This window comes from Eumetopias jubatus, unplaced genomic scaffold (assembly GCF_037043125.1).
Source record: "Eumetopias jubatus isolate StellerSeaLion01/CBP00866 unplaced genomic scaffold, mEumJub1_p1.0 scaffold_2, whole genome shotgun sequence".
In the NCBI taxonomy this organism is placed as follows: Eukaryota; Metazoa; Chordata; class Mammalia; order Carnivora; family Otariidae; genus Eumetopias; species Eumetopias jubatus.
Genome location: NW_028274808.1, coordinates 166704078 through 166717600, shown reverse-complemented (window position 1 = coordinate 166717600; position 13523 = coordinate 166704078).

The window sequence follows — 13523 nt, the reverse complement described above, 5'->3', positions numbered from 1 at the left end:
TGTTAATGTGAAAATTTGACACATCAGTCCGATTGTTCAGGTTGGACAAGATGTGTGTTCTGGAGGCTCCTGCATTACTGCCTTCAAGCTTGTAAATAATGCAAGATCACTAATGAGAAGTGGCTGGTCAGCAATAATATGTGATGATATAAACTAAGCATGCAAATGACTAAAGCTGGTGTAGTTCCTAGAGTGTTGGGGGAGAAATTGAAATTGTACTTAAGTGGTTTTTAGGTTAAGTGCTATGGTAAGCATATTGTTTTAGGAAAATACTATTTCACTCCTCAAAGGCGATAACGTAGTTGGCAAAACATTTGAGTTCAATTCCTGAGCTGATTGGATTCTCTAGGAGGCAGAAGCTGAGAAAAAGTTAGCAGTGCAGATTTACGGGAGAGTGCCATCTGTGAAGGCAAAGGAGATCAAGTGTGAATGGGTAGAGGAGGCATCAGGCCAAGATGCAGAACTACCAAGGGTATTATGGCATGAGAAAGCTCTAGAGTGAAGACTGCCCGCATGTATGAACACCGTTAGGCTTTTAAGCCACCACTTTGATCAATCCGTGTCTGGGGATTGCCCAAGAATAGCATGACCTTGAAGGCTGAGGAAGACTCCAAAGAACTGACAGCTGGAGGCTTACAGATGACCCACATGTTTGCAGTTGGACAGCAAGTCTGTTTTTTGGGGGGAATCTGAGCGTTTCGTATTTCTATATGCCACAATTCCTAATGTGAATTTTTTTTTTTTTTGATTTGTGTTTCCCCGGCTACTTTATTTTAGAATGCATCGAATACATAAGAAAGTTTGATAAATATTAATCTTGAAGCTTTAAAACAAAGACACCAAGAAATTTTCTAATACAATCCACTTCTAAAATACTGGCTAGAAAATTTTGCAAGTTTGACAAACATAGAAGACAATAAATTATTTAATGACATGGATTTCAGAGGGTCATTTTTTAGAATCTAATATACTCAATTTATCTAGATAATTAATTTTTATGAGATTCACCAATTACAAATTCTATTTATTTAATTTTTATACCCCATATAACATTCTGGCAACATCTGATCAATCACATTTGTATGCTTCAAATGCAACAGCAATTTATATCTGAATAATTTATTAAAATGTATCTCTTAATTTTATAGTTAGATGACATGAAATATGTGTAGAAAGAATGCACAAATGAATGAATAGCTGTGGCAAAGAGATTTTTTTGAGACAAATATTTAAAACTAAATGAAATTTGGATTATATATGCATTCAGTAGCACTGAGCCATTAAACCTTAAAAAAAAGAATGACTTGTTTATTCCGTTTGCTAGAGAGTTTTGTGGTTTGGAATATTTCTAAGCAATACTAAATGCATTAGACATCTAGGCAGTAAAAAAATAAAAAATAAAAAACCCTCATATTCTCTTGATGAAAAATCTCCATTAAGTCCCAGAATTTGCCATTGCTTTACTCCACAACTCTCGTTTTGGAAAACTCTTGATTTTTAAGTTCTCTTTCTTCTTATGTATTATAATTTTTGCCATCGTTTTATGTTGAAATGGTAAAAAACAGTCATAGCAAAATACTATTGTCTTCAAGATTTTTTCAGTTTCTAAAGAGACATATTTCAGAGAAGAAATCTAGGACACCAGTAAATATTTCTATTCATTTTTTGACTAGATGCATTGCAAGCATTATTAACAATAGTTCATACTGATATATACTGTACCAGATATTGTAACTCAGCACTTATCACTGGTTCTCTTATTTAATCATTCCCATGCTGCTATCATATAAATGTTATTATTCCTATTTTACCATTGAAAGAACTCTGGCATAGAGAAGTGGGTGATGTGCACCAATTTACTAAGTAAGTAAACTATAGTGTTAGTATTTGAAACAAAATTTGTCTAATCTACAGACTAAGCTCTCTCCACAACATTATCTAAATATACTTGCAAACAAATAAATTAGTTTTTCATGCATTTAGTTACATATACATGAAATCACATTTGCTAACTGATAAGGAACAGAAAAGCAAAAAGGTAGCAGCTCTGATGTTTAAAAGGGAGGAATTAAATCACCACAGAATATAAAAATAATTGTCTGATGTCTAGAAATATGAAAGATAATACCAACCTCATAAGTTTCTTGTGAGCATTAAACGAGAGTAGAGAGTAACTGAGATAAAATAAGAGAAAATGCTTATCAATATTCTTGATGCAGTGTGATCACTCAAATATTAGTTTCTTCCTATCCATGCCTGCCTTCTCAGTGTAGGCAAAGCCAAAATTGACCTTTAGTGGTAGCCTGAAAGATAACAAAATAGATTTTAGAAAAAAGAAGGTGGGGCAGTTTAGAGGATAAGTAAGTCTTTCTCTACTACCTGAATGATACAAATTAGATAACAAACACTAAACCACAAAATTATTCTAAAGAGGTACTACCTTCGTAGAGTAGGCCAAAGCCTGTGGAGTCAGCCAAAAAAATATGATTTCAGTGGGGGTTGTTAATTTGTTCTTTGAGATAAAATTCTAGTTCAAAATTAAATTGCAAACTTTGAAATCTGATGTTAATAATGTTAATTTTTCTTCCCAAAAATTGAAATTTTGAAATGATTCTTTCTTATTTGTAATGAACTCAGTGTGTTCACAAACAAATCTGCCCTTCCTGAAATATTGGAATATTGGAAAAAGTTGATTAAAACTTCTGTTAAAAAAAAATAGACCCATAAATTCCAGCCCTTGCAGTGAGAAAAAAAAAAAAGTCTTACAAAGAGAAACCAAAAATCACAAATATTTGCAAAATAAATAATCGTCTGCTTACAAATTGTGAACTTCAAATGAAAAAGCACTAGAGCTTAGACAACAGCCCAGTGTTTCCGACTGTGGAGACAGAAGCACTTGGATTTGACTTGGGTCTTCCTGCACTACTAGTTGCCATGCAATAATCACGTTAGCCTCAGTTTACCATTCTATCAAATGGGGGTAATAATATTACCCCCCCTTTTTTGGGTAAGAATTAAATGAAAGAATGCAGGAAGCAAATCATATGGCATGGTATATGGCAGATAAAAGAAGTTCAGTCAATGTAAATTCATGTATTCACAAGGTAGATGTGTGATCAATAGTCCAAATGAGAAAATATAGTTGAAAGTTATAAAATGCTTATACATCAAGAAAAGTTTGAAACCCATATGAACAAAACTATGCAACTTTTCCACAGGCTGTAAAGGAAAATCTGAATAAACAGGAATAAAAAGAATGATATACCACGTTAGTCACCTAATACTTCTCACCAAGATAGTCTAAAAATTCTTTGCAATTGCAACCACAATTCCACTTTACAAATTTACAAATTGATTGAAAACGTATGTGAATGAGTGTTTGCATGAATATGACTAAGTCATTTTTTAAAAAGAATAACAATAATGGTAGACATGTCTTATCAAATGGCAACATAATCTAAGATCTTTTAGAGAAGTGTGGTCATGACAGAAATACAGACAAATAGATACATGAACAAAATACAGTTAAGAACGTATATTTTAAATCAGGAGGGAAGAAATGGATTTAGGATAAGCAATGGCCATTTGAATAAAAATGAAGATAGATCCCTATTTTCCATCTTATAGAGAAATTAATTTCTAGATAAATTAAGGAACTAGTTTGAACAACTGAAACCAAAAATGTATTAGAAGACATATGGAAGACCATTTTTATAATCTTAGAGTGTGGAAAGCTTTCCTAAGCTCAACAGAATCCAGAACACATGAGGGAAAAATATTGACAGATATGAATACACAAAAAACTAAATTTTACAAAAGAAATGAAGCTAAGAAATGTGTGAATAACTGAGAAAAATGTTAACATATTGAAAAGGGTAATTATTTATTTGTGCCTTTATATGAACACTGAAAATAAGGATGTGGAAATCTAATAAAAATGTCAGAGTATGAAGTTAATTACCAAAAATAGATTTTAAATAGCAAATGCATATGTGTTTAACCTCACAAGAAATGGAATGAATACAATCAAAACAACAAAAAGATATCACTTTTTACCAACTAGATTATTGAAAATTAAGAAGTCCAAAATTATTCAGAGTAGAGGCAATGCAGAAATGGGATGAGTGTTGGTGGAATGAGACTGATACAATGTATTTTTTAGAGAGTGATGTGACCAAATCTATAAATAAGTTTAAATAGTGCTTGTACCCTGACTCAGAAAATCCACTTGTAATAACCAATTAAACACAAAAATGTATGCATATTTCACCAAATATATTTACAAGTATACTCATTACAGCATTGTCATAAAAATAAAAACTAAACACCAATAAGGAAATTATTACATAAACCTTCAAATATGCATAATACTGAATTATATGCACAGAATGGAAACATTTAAAGATATATTGTTAGATATAAATTCATACATCATCATAACAGAATATTAGAAACTTCTTAAATGTCAATCAGTAATAAAATTATTACATTAATTTTTATATATGTGTTACCAAATTATTTACACCATGACATGGTGAAATTTAAGATACACTATTTTGTGAAATAAGAAAGTTCCATAATAGTAACATGAGATAACTCCATTTTTGTTACATGTGCAATCAGACACACGCACCCACACCCACCCATGTGTGCACGTGTGTACATGCACTCCTTTAATTGTGGTTCCACCATCAAATAGGAAATGGGAGGTAGCAGGAAACAGGGGTTTTATGTTTTCATTTTATATTCTTTGGTATTGCTTGAATTTTTTTTTTAAAGCAACATTCTGTTTCTATGTAGGAGTGATGAAGAGAACACCAACTATGAAATTTTCTCACACAAATCAGGGCTTTAAGCCATCTGACTCTCTTGATCAACTTTCAGATTGTTGTTTCTTAAACTACATTCCCAAAGATATTAGTGTCTAGTGAATTGCACCAAATGGTCCTTCCAATAAAATGGAATATTGGAATTTTCCCCAAAATTCATTGAAAAATAAAAGTTAATAAATACACTTTTCTCAATTTTGTGTTGGCTTTTAATTATGTCAGCAAATCTGTGGGAGGAAGAAACTATGGAACTAGCAAGCAGGCGGATCTGGGTTGAAATATTAATTGTCCTATAAAATGTGTTAAGAAGTTCCATAACATTAGCTAGTATATGGCTTTAGTCAAAGAAGATGCTCAAAACATAGTAGATATTAGCATCATTTTTTACTCTGAAATAGTACACAAAACAATGAAATAGAGGCAGTGAGCTTTGCACCCAAATTCCTTCCCGCTTTTTCAGTGCGTAAGGATACCACTGGACAAGGGCTACCAGACCAGGGACTCCATTTTCTCTAGCACTTATATGTGGCCTGGTGCCAGGTTACTGCCAACATAAATGTGTATAAGTTTTGTGTTTCACTTGTAGTCTGAGCCTTAAAGGAAGTGGGTGGGCCTCCTCTCCTCTCTATTTATTTTTATTTTTAAAATTTCAATATAATTGACATACAGTGCTATATTCATTTCAGGTGTACAATGTAGTGATTCAACAGTTCTAGACATCACCCAGCGCACTCCTGAATCCCCATCACCTGTTTCCCCCATCCGCCACCCACCTCCTCTCTAGCAACCTCTCAAAACCACCCACCTTTCTCTCTATGATTAAGAGTCTGGTCTTCTATTTGTCTCTTTGTTGTTGTTGGTTGCTTTTATTTCTTAAATTCCACATATGAATGAAATCTTACGGTATTTGCTCCTTTGCAGACTAGATGCAGAGGATTCTGAGGCTTTCTCAACCAGGGCTCTTAGCTACACCACCAAACACAGAAAATGATTTGATTGACTAACCTCAGTTCTCCCAAGAATCCACGTAAGTATTACTATGTTAGATGCCTAGGAAGAAAGTTAATTCTTTATATAAAATGGATGCTTTAGGGCATTAGGGCTTAATTGTCTGAAGAATCATCTCCCCCACTGAGAAAAACTGACCTGTGTGGAGCCACAGGATGGAAATGATATAGGTTGCTGAATCACCACATATATAATCACCTGTAGATTAAAGAAACTCACAACCAATAGGACATCTGTGTTAGATATTTACATAAAAGAAAAATAAATACCTAGTTTGTTAAAGCACTGGAAAACTGATGTGTATTTTTTATCACAACTTGCATTAACCAAATTAAAACAAATAATAGATCCTTTAACCACAGTACTGTGTAACTGTTTGCAAAATCAACAAGTACATGTAATATGCCAGCTATTGAAATAGGAATTGGGAACAAAATATTCATAAGACACATTTACATCCTAAATTAAATTTGGTTTAAGAGAGGAAGAATAGAAATACACATATTAAAATGATTTTTAAAGATATTACTATTTATCAAGAAAAGATGTAATACATATTGTTTAACTGTTTAATAAATTTCATTAAATGAAAGTATACTAATAATCACAAGTAGCAATTATATAGTACAATAAAACTGTAATAGAAATAAATATATACATGTCTTACAAAATTAAAGAGTTTAAAGGAATTTTCAATAAGGGGAAGCTACATATGTGCCATTAAACCTCAAGGTGAACTAATGGAATATAGATTATGTCTTGCAAACTTTCATGGTTAAATTACTGAAAAACAATCATTACATGTGCTTGAGGATAATTCTACCTTCGTATTAAGGACAATAAAGCTTTTTTACTCATTCCTTTAAAATATTTTAAAACCTTATTTCCTTCATTGTTTTAACCCCAGAATAATTTTTTTTACTGAATTATTTCATTAGTTTTTATTGAAGGATATCACAAGATTGTTGTATAAAATCAATGTAGTAATGATTAAGAACAGTTCTATTACATTGCACAGGCATCCTTTTTTATGAGAATGTGTAGAGAATATTATTTCCTCTCTCTAATAGAGAGAGGTCACATACTTTCCTCAGCTAAAAAAAAATCTTTAATTTTAATATGCTGACTTTATTTTGATTTCCTGGATTTTGCAGATAAATGCTTTTTAAGGCAGAGACTGCCAGTTGCCTCCCCTAGGACTCCCAAAATTCATTCTTTCTTTTTATAGTAATAAGAATTCCAAATTTTAGAATGCATATTTTAACTAGTACATTGATTATAAGATAAGAAATTTGCTAAACTTGTCATCAAATGGGTTCTGTTTAGGGATGAAACTGAACCATGAGACATGGTGGGAAAATGTGTATATACTAATACAATATCTAGAACAGTTAGGTATCTCCGAACTACTCAGTAAACTTCACTTTTCTCCTTCCCAAGAAACCCTTCTACTGTGCCCTCTGACATTTTTAAGCTGGGACAGAAAAGTATACCAGTGCACAACTATGAGATTGTCCAAAATCTGGAACACTGACATGACCAAATGCTGGCAAGGATGTGGCGTAACTCTCTTTCATTGTTGGTGGGAATGCAAAGTGCTTCAGACACTTTGGAAAACAGTTTAGCAGATTCTTACAAAAGTAAAAGTCCTTTTATCATAAGATTCAGGAACTCCTTGGTATTAACCCAAAGAAACTGAAAACTTATATAAACACAAAAACCTGCACATGGATGTTTACAGCAGCTTTATTCAGAATTGCCAAAACTGTTCTTCTTTTTATTAAGACACTTTTGACATATAAAATTTTTGTATATTTAAAGTGTACAACTTAGCGTCTAAATTTGCTGAATTAGTGCTCCAGCCTCGTAGCTGGTATCCATATCCAAATTCATTCCTTTTTTTTCCCACATAGGATTCCAAATTATCTGTTGATAATGTAAATAGAGTCATGTGGCTTCCTTGTCTAAAACCCCTTATTGGGTTCTTATTCCTATTAAAATAAAATCCAGGGGCGCCTGGGTGGCACAGTCATTAAGCATCTGACTTCGGCTCAGGTCATGATCCCAGGGTCCTGGGATCGAGCCCTGCATCGGGCTCCCTGCTCCGTGGGGAGCCTGCTTCTCCCTCTCCCACTCCCCCTGCTTGTGTTCCCTCTCTCGCTGTGTCTTTCTCTGTCAAATAAATAAAATCTTTAAAAAAATAAAAAAAATAAAGTCCAAACACCTGACTTAAAAGGATCTGTATGATCTAGTTCTCCTCTATTCAAGGTCACCTCTGCCACTTTATCTTTATTTATGATCCATACACATGGGCCTTCTTATGGGACCATTCTGAACCCCTAACATCTCAAATATATTATTTCTTAACATGTGTTTGTAAAAATAATTTTATTTTTGAACATTCTTTCTTGTACCTTTATATAGCTGAATCCTTAATCTGTTTTAGATTTTAGCTCAATTTTTTCTTTATAAAAATTCTTTCCATCATTATCCCTTCAAACCTAGACCCTTCTTCTTCCATCATTACAATCATCTATCTCAGGTTCTTGTTTTTTCCTTCATAACTAATTATTTTATATTTTGTATTGCTATAGTATTTTTTACTATTTCCTCCACTAGAACGGTACCTACATGAGGTCAAGGGGCTAGATCCATCAGCTCACAAGTATACCTCCTGAGCTAGCTCAGTGGGTTCAAGGAAAGAGACAATTACTTTGTATTTCCTGAATGAAAATAAAAGTCTTGCTAAAACACAATTCCTGAGAGTTTGTGCTGGCCAGATATTAAACTGTTAGTAACAAAATAGAGTCCACTCTATTCACATTACTATTTATAATAATAAACTTGGAGACGTTACTTACCATGGGACTTTAAAAAGATCACAAAATCATGTCCTAAGAGTGCCTCACATTTTCTGATAATAAAAAGTTAACTAGATTTGATTCCACACATAATATATAAGAAATTAAAGGCTGTGTCAAGTTTCCTGCTATAAAATTGTAGGGGTATGCTTTTCAAAGGCACTGGCAAAGACCCCTAAGCAACAGAGCTGGATGTCTTCAGGTAGAGCCAGGATTCTCTTCTATAATCATCTGCCATTGTTCCATTCTAAGTTATCTATGCTGGGGTATCCACTTCGTGCTTCAGAGGACTCATTACAAAAAACAGCAAGTCTTTTATCATTGTCTGAGTCCTGTAAGAACTGAATTTTTATAAACTGATTGTTATGGAAGACTTCTTTTCTTTTTAATATCTTCTGCTTAAAACTAGCTACGTGTGTTACATTTGAAAGAAAGTAGCTGCGTGATACCGAAGTTCTTGTTTTCTCTAACCTGAGAAGTGTGTGTATGTGGGGGCAATGGGGGAGTTGTGTTTCCCACTGTAATCAGCAGCCTCTGCTACTGGGTGATAGGAGAGGCGTTTTAAATCTCTTTGATGAAATGAGCCATTTTCTGCTTGGTTTTGGCTTAAAATGGATCCCCCACGGTGGAGCAGCAAAAGCATCAGTATACATCTTCCACAACACTGTTAAATTTCCATCTAAGAAATGCAAGGAAAATGTTAGAGCAGTGTGTTTAATCATTACATGGCAAATATTGTGCCGGGATCCCAGTATTTACTTACTTTAAGAAATACATTTTAGTGAAAAACTTCATATTACAAGAGCAATTTAAGAACTTAATAGCACCAGACTACAAATTTTTATTTGTACTACCTTTAATACCAGTGGATTTGGGCATAAACAATAAATAACTTTATAAACAAATGACTGATTATCATATTATGCTTACCAACATATAATTGAAGAAATGTTCAAGTCAAGAGAATGCGAAAACTCTACATAAGCATCCAAAAAAAGTTTCTGAGAGGAGAAACAATTAGGTATTTAGTCAAGTAATAAAGAACAAGATACTAAAGACCACAGGGAATAATGTGAAAAACAAAGCGGACAGCTTTTTTCATAGCAACAATATAATTAAGGGTGTAAACGAGAACTAATCTCAGAATTTATTCTAGGTATTAAATAGGCTGCAGAGAATTCCCTAATTTATTTCCTAATAGAACGAATATTAATTAGGTGAGTAGATTAATACTTATACTGTGACTGCTTTCTGGGCAAACAGCAGGAATGCAGGCTAAGAGGAACACAGGAAGTTAGGAACCAGGTGGAAGGACTGGTTAATGGACATAGAAAGAGAGGAAATGGCACACTCTACTTCAGTGGTTCTACAGTTTAATTGTATGTGAGTCGCCTGAAGAGATTGTTGCAGTTCAGATGGCTGGACTCCAGCCCCAGAGCTTCTGACTTAGCAAGTCTGGGATGGGACACATGCATTTCCCTCTCTAAGAAATTCCCAGGTGCTGCTGTTGGTGCTGATCTGGGACCACTCTGAGAACTCGAAGCCGGTTAAAGAGAGAAGTTCAACACAACCTGCTCTAATATAAGCACAGCCCCAGGATCAGTAGCACTATAGTCAATGTGTGACGAGGAACAGTGAACAAGGTCAGAAGTCAGGAGATAAGGAAGAGCAGAAGAAACAGAATTAAATTTGAGATAAGGCAATATTTTCCAGGATTTGAGTTGTTGAACAAACCGGAGGTTCAAAACTCTCAGAGAGCGTTGGCCCAGCTTAGAACTTGAGCTAGACATTCCACTGGCTAGAATTATAGGCTTTTCATGAAAAATCTTAATGAGAGATTAGGCTATTCGAACAGTAGAATTTAAAGTGCATCTGTTGTTTCATACATTTAATAGAATAGTTTGTGGTTCATGAAATTCATAGGTTTATATAGGTATCTACTATACAATTTTAATTTGAATGGTGTGTAAGCTATTGGCGGGATCCACAGCCAAGTATATGGTCACTGCCTAGGGTCACTGTTGACCAGCGGGCCAGCATCCATGAGGAAGGGTGGGCACGGAGGAGAGCATAGTGGTGGTAAATGGGAAGTCAGCACACATCTCTGAATCTGTTAGTCACCACATCTGAACTTGACAAATATCTTTTAGGGATTATAGTCACTGTTGCTATTATGCATTCCAAACCACTCATGGCTTCTCTTTTGGTTAATTTTAACTCAGACACATAGAGGAAGGGGAGTTTCAAAAATTCGATTCCCAGCATTACCAACCCACAGAGAATAGTCCACCACAGTCTATACCTCGTCCACCTGGTATTCATACACTTCATTTTAGTCATATGCAACTTCCAAACACAATAATCTTTTAACTAACACAATGCAACTGACACACATTAAACCCAAAACATGTTAACCTACTCCCCCAAAAGAGGATACACAAAATCTTACTTTATTCACCTTGAGGTGATGTTCGTTCTTCTAAGTCATATTCCCCTTTGATATTTTTTTTTGCATTTCTTTTATTTTATTATGTTATGTTAATCATCACACATTACATCATTAGTTTTTGATGTAGTGATCCATGATTGATATCTTCTCACCTAAATACTGAAATATAAGGTTAATCACTATTAACACATCAACATACATTTGCTTTAACAATAAAGGAACAGGAGTGAAAAAATAAAAATAATAATAATGGCACACGCACATATACAATGTTTTTTCATATACACACACATAAGTATACACACACACACACACAGCAAGGAAGAAACAGCCACAACCACTAGTCCTCCTTGCAGCAAGTGATCACACGGTCTTAGCTAGTGTTGGTAATTTCCATTTTACACTACCAGTTTATTTCCTTTGGCCTCAGAAAGCACCTCAGATGATTATGGTTTCTTGACTGGCACAGTGACCCCAAACTTTATTCCCTGAGGGTCTGTACCATTAAGAATCTGGACTATTTGATTTGTAGTTTGCCATTAGTTGTCATCACAATATATAGGAGTAAGACTTTTGCATTTCATTCATTCTCCCTACTTGCATTGTATAGCTGCAGCCACTTCCCTTATGGGGAAGAGGTTGAGAAAGGAGATGTTGGATAAAGAAAAAAATTATGAAATAAACTAATAAGGAGCCTTGGTAGTGACCAGTGATGCTGAGATGTCATGAAGTGAGGCAGATGATTAATTCAATTTATAATATTTGAAGCTAAAAAAGTTGATAGGACAAACCCAGGATTTTTTTTTAAAGATTCTATTTATTTATTTATTTGAGAGAGAGAGAGTGAGCGAGGGAGAGAGAGAGAACACTTGCAGGGGGAAGGGCAGAGGGAGAGGGAGAAGCAGACTCCCCACTGAGCAGGGAGCCCAATGCAGGACTCGATCCCAGGACCCTGGGATCATGACCTGAGCCGAAGGCAGACGCTTAATGACCGAATCAACCAGGTGCCCTCAAACACAGGTTTTAACATGGAATAAATGATCAATAAAGATGAATTTGCTAAAACGGAGTCTCCATCAAGAGAGGGACTGTCTGTGTAAGATATTAAACAAAGCAACAACATACACTGAAAAGGGAGAATCTGACTTGATTTTATAGGCCCCCAGATTGTAGCAGCTGTATTTCTTGCGTTAATCAGAAATGGCTTAGGAACTGGGTCAGTACAAGGCATGGTAGAGATTGTATTGATGAAGCAAATGTAAAATGCTGAAAATAAAAGGGACAGAGGTAGTAAAACATATTGGGACTGACAATTACCTTTTTTCCTCTTCATTTGCGTATCTGGCTTGCACAGATCCTGGTGAAAAATTAAAATGAATAATTCTTTAGCATAAATTATAGATTAATTCTTCTGATAGTCTAGCATAAACTAACTAATTTGCAATCCATTTTATAATGCCATAGGGTTCTTAGCTTGAGGCCCTGGCTATTTAATTTTTGCATATTTTAATAATGAATAAAGTCCTCCAATGTTTACTGTGTCCTTCTCTGGCTTGCAGAACTTAGATCTTTGTCTTTTTCATGAATTATAGTGGCTCTGGAGTCATTAGCCTTTTTCAGTTGTGAACACCTGGAACATTTGGGTTGTCCCTTGCAGCATGGTATCTTAGCACATAGGATTATGCATTAGCCCCCAATTTTATATATTCCAAATGCTTTACAGCCTATGTTTTATTAGTTGCTGTTAAAAAACAAACCTGTAAATCATCTCCAGAATATTACCTCTTTTTTTTCTCTTGTTTGTAAAGGGAATAAAGCAACATATAAACTAAGCAGCTTGCAATCATAGCAGGAACATCAGGGGCAGAAATCTCTGTTTCTCTGCAGGGAATGCCCTCAATGTACCACCCACAATCTACCTCAAAATTTGAGCTATTTTTAGAGAAATGAGAAGTTGAACAAGAACCTACTGAAAATAACCAAATTGATATTATAGATAAAGTTATTATTCTAGATACTTCAGTCATTCCCTCTACTCATCGTTTCCAAGAAACCTGTGGTTTTATTCTATATCGATTAAGCATTTTTGAACTCTTCAGTTTTCTTTGTCTTTGTAAACATAGTTTCTGGTTGGAGAAAAATTTAGCAGTCTGAAGTGTTTACATTTTTTCCCCCAGCATATAAACATGGCCAAACCTATGACTATTTTTAGGTTAGCGTTTCTTTCAAATTCATGCTCTCTGACTTATTTTACTCTCAAGCTGATCTCAACTACTCTACATTCCTCTGCACTGTTCTACCAAATACAAATCTAATATTTCACTGTAATATATTTTTCTATTCTGTAGCTCTTGGCTGTGTAGTAAGGCATCATAT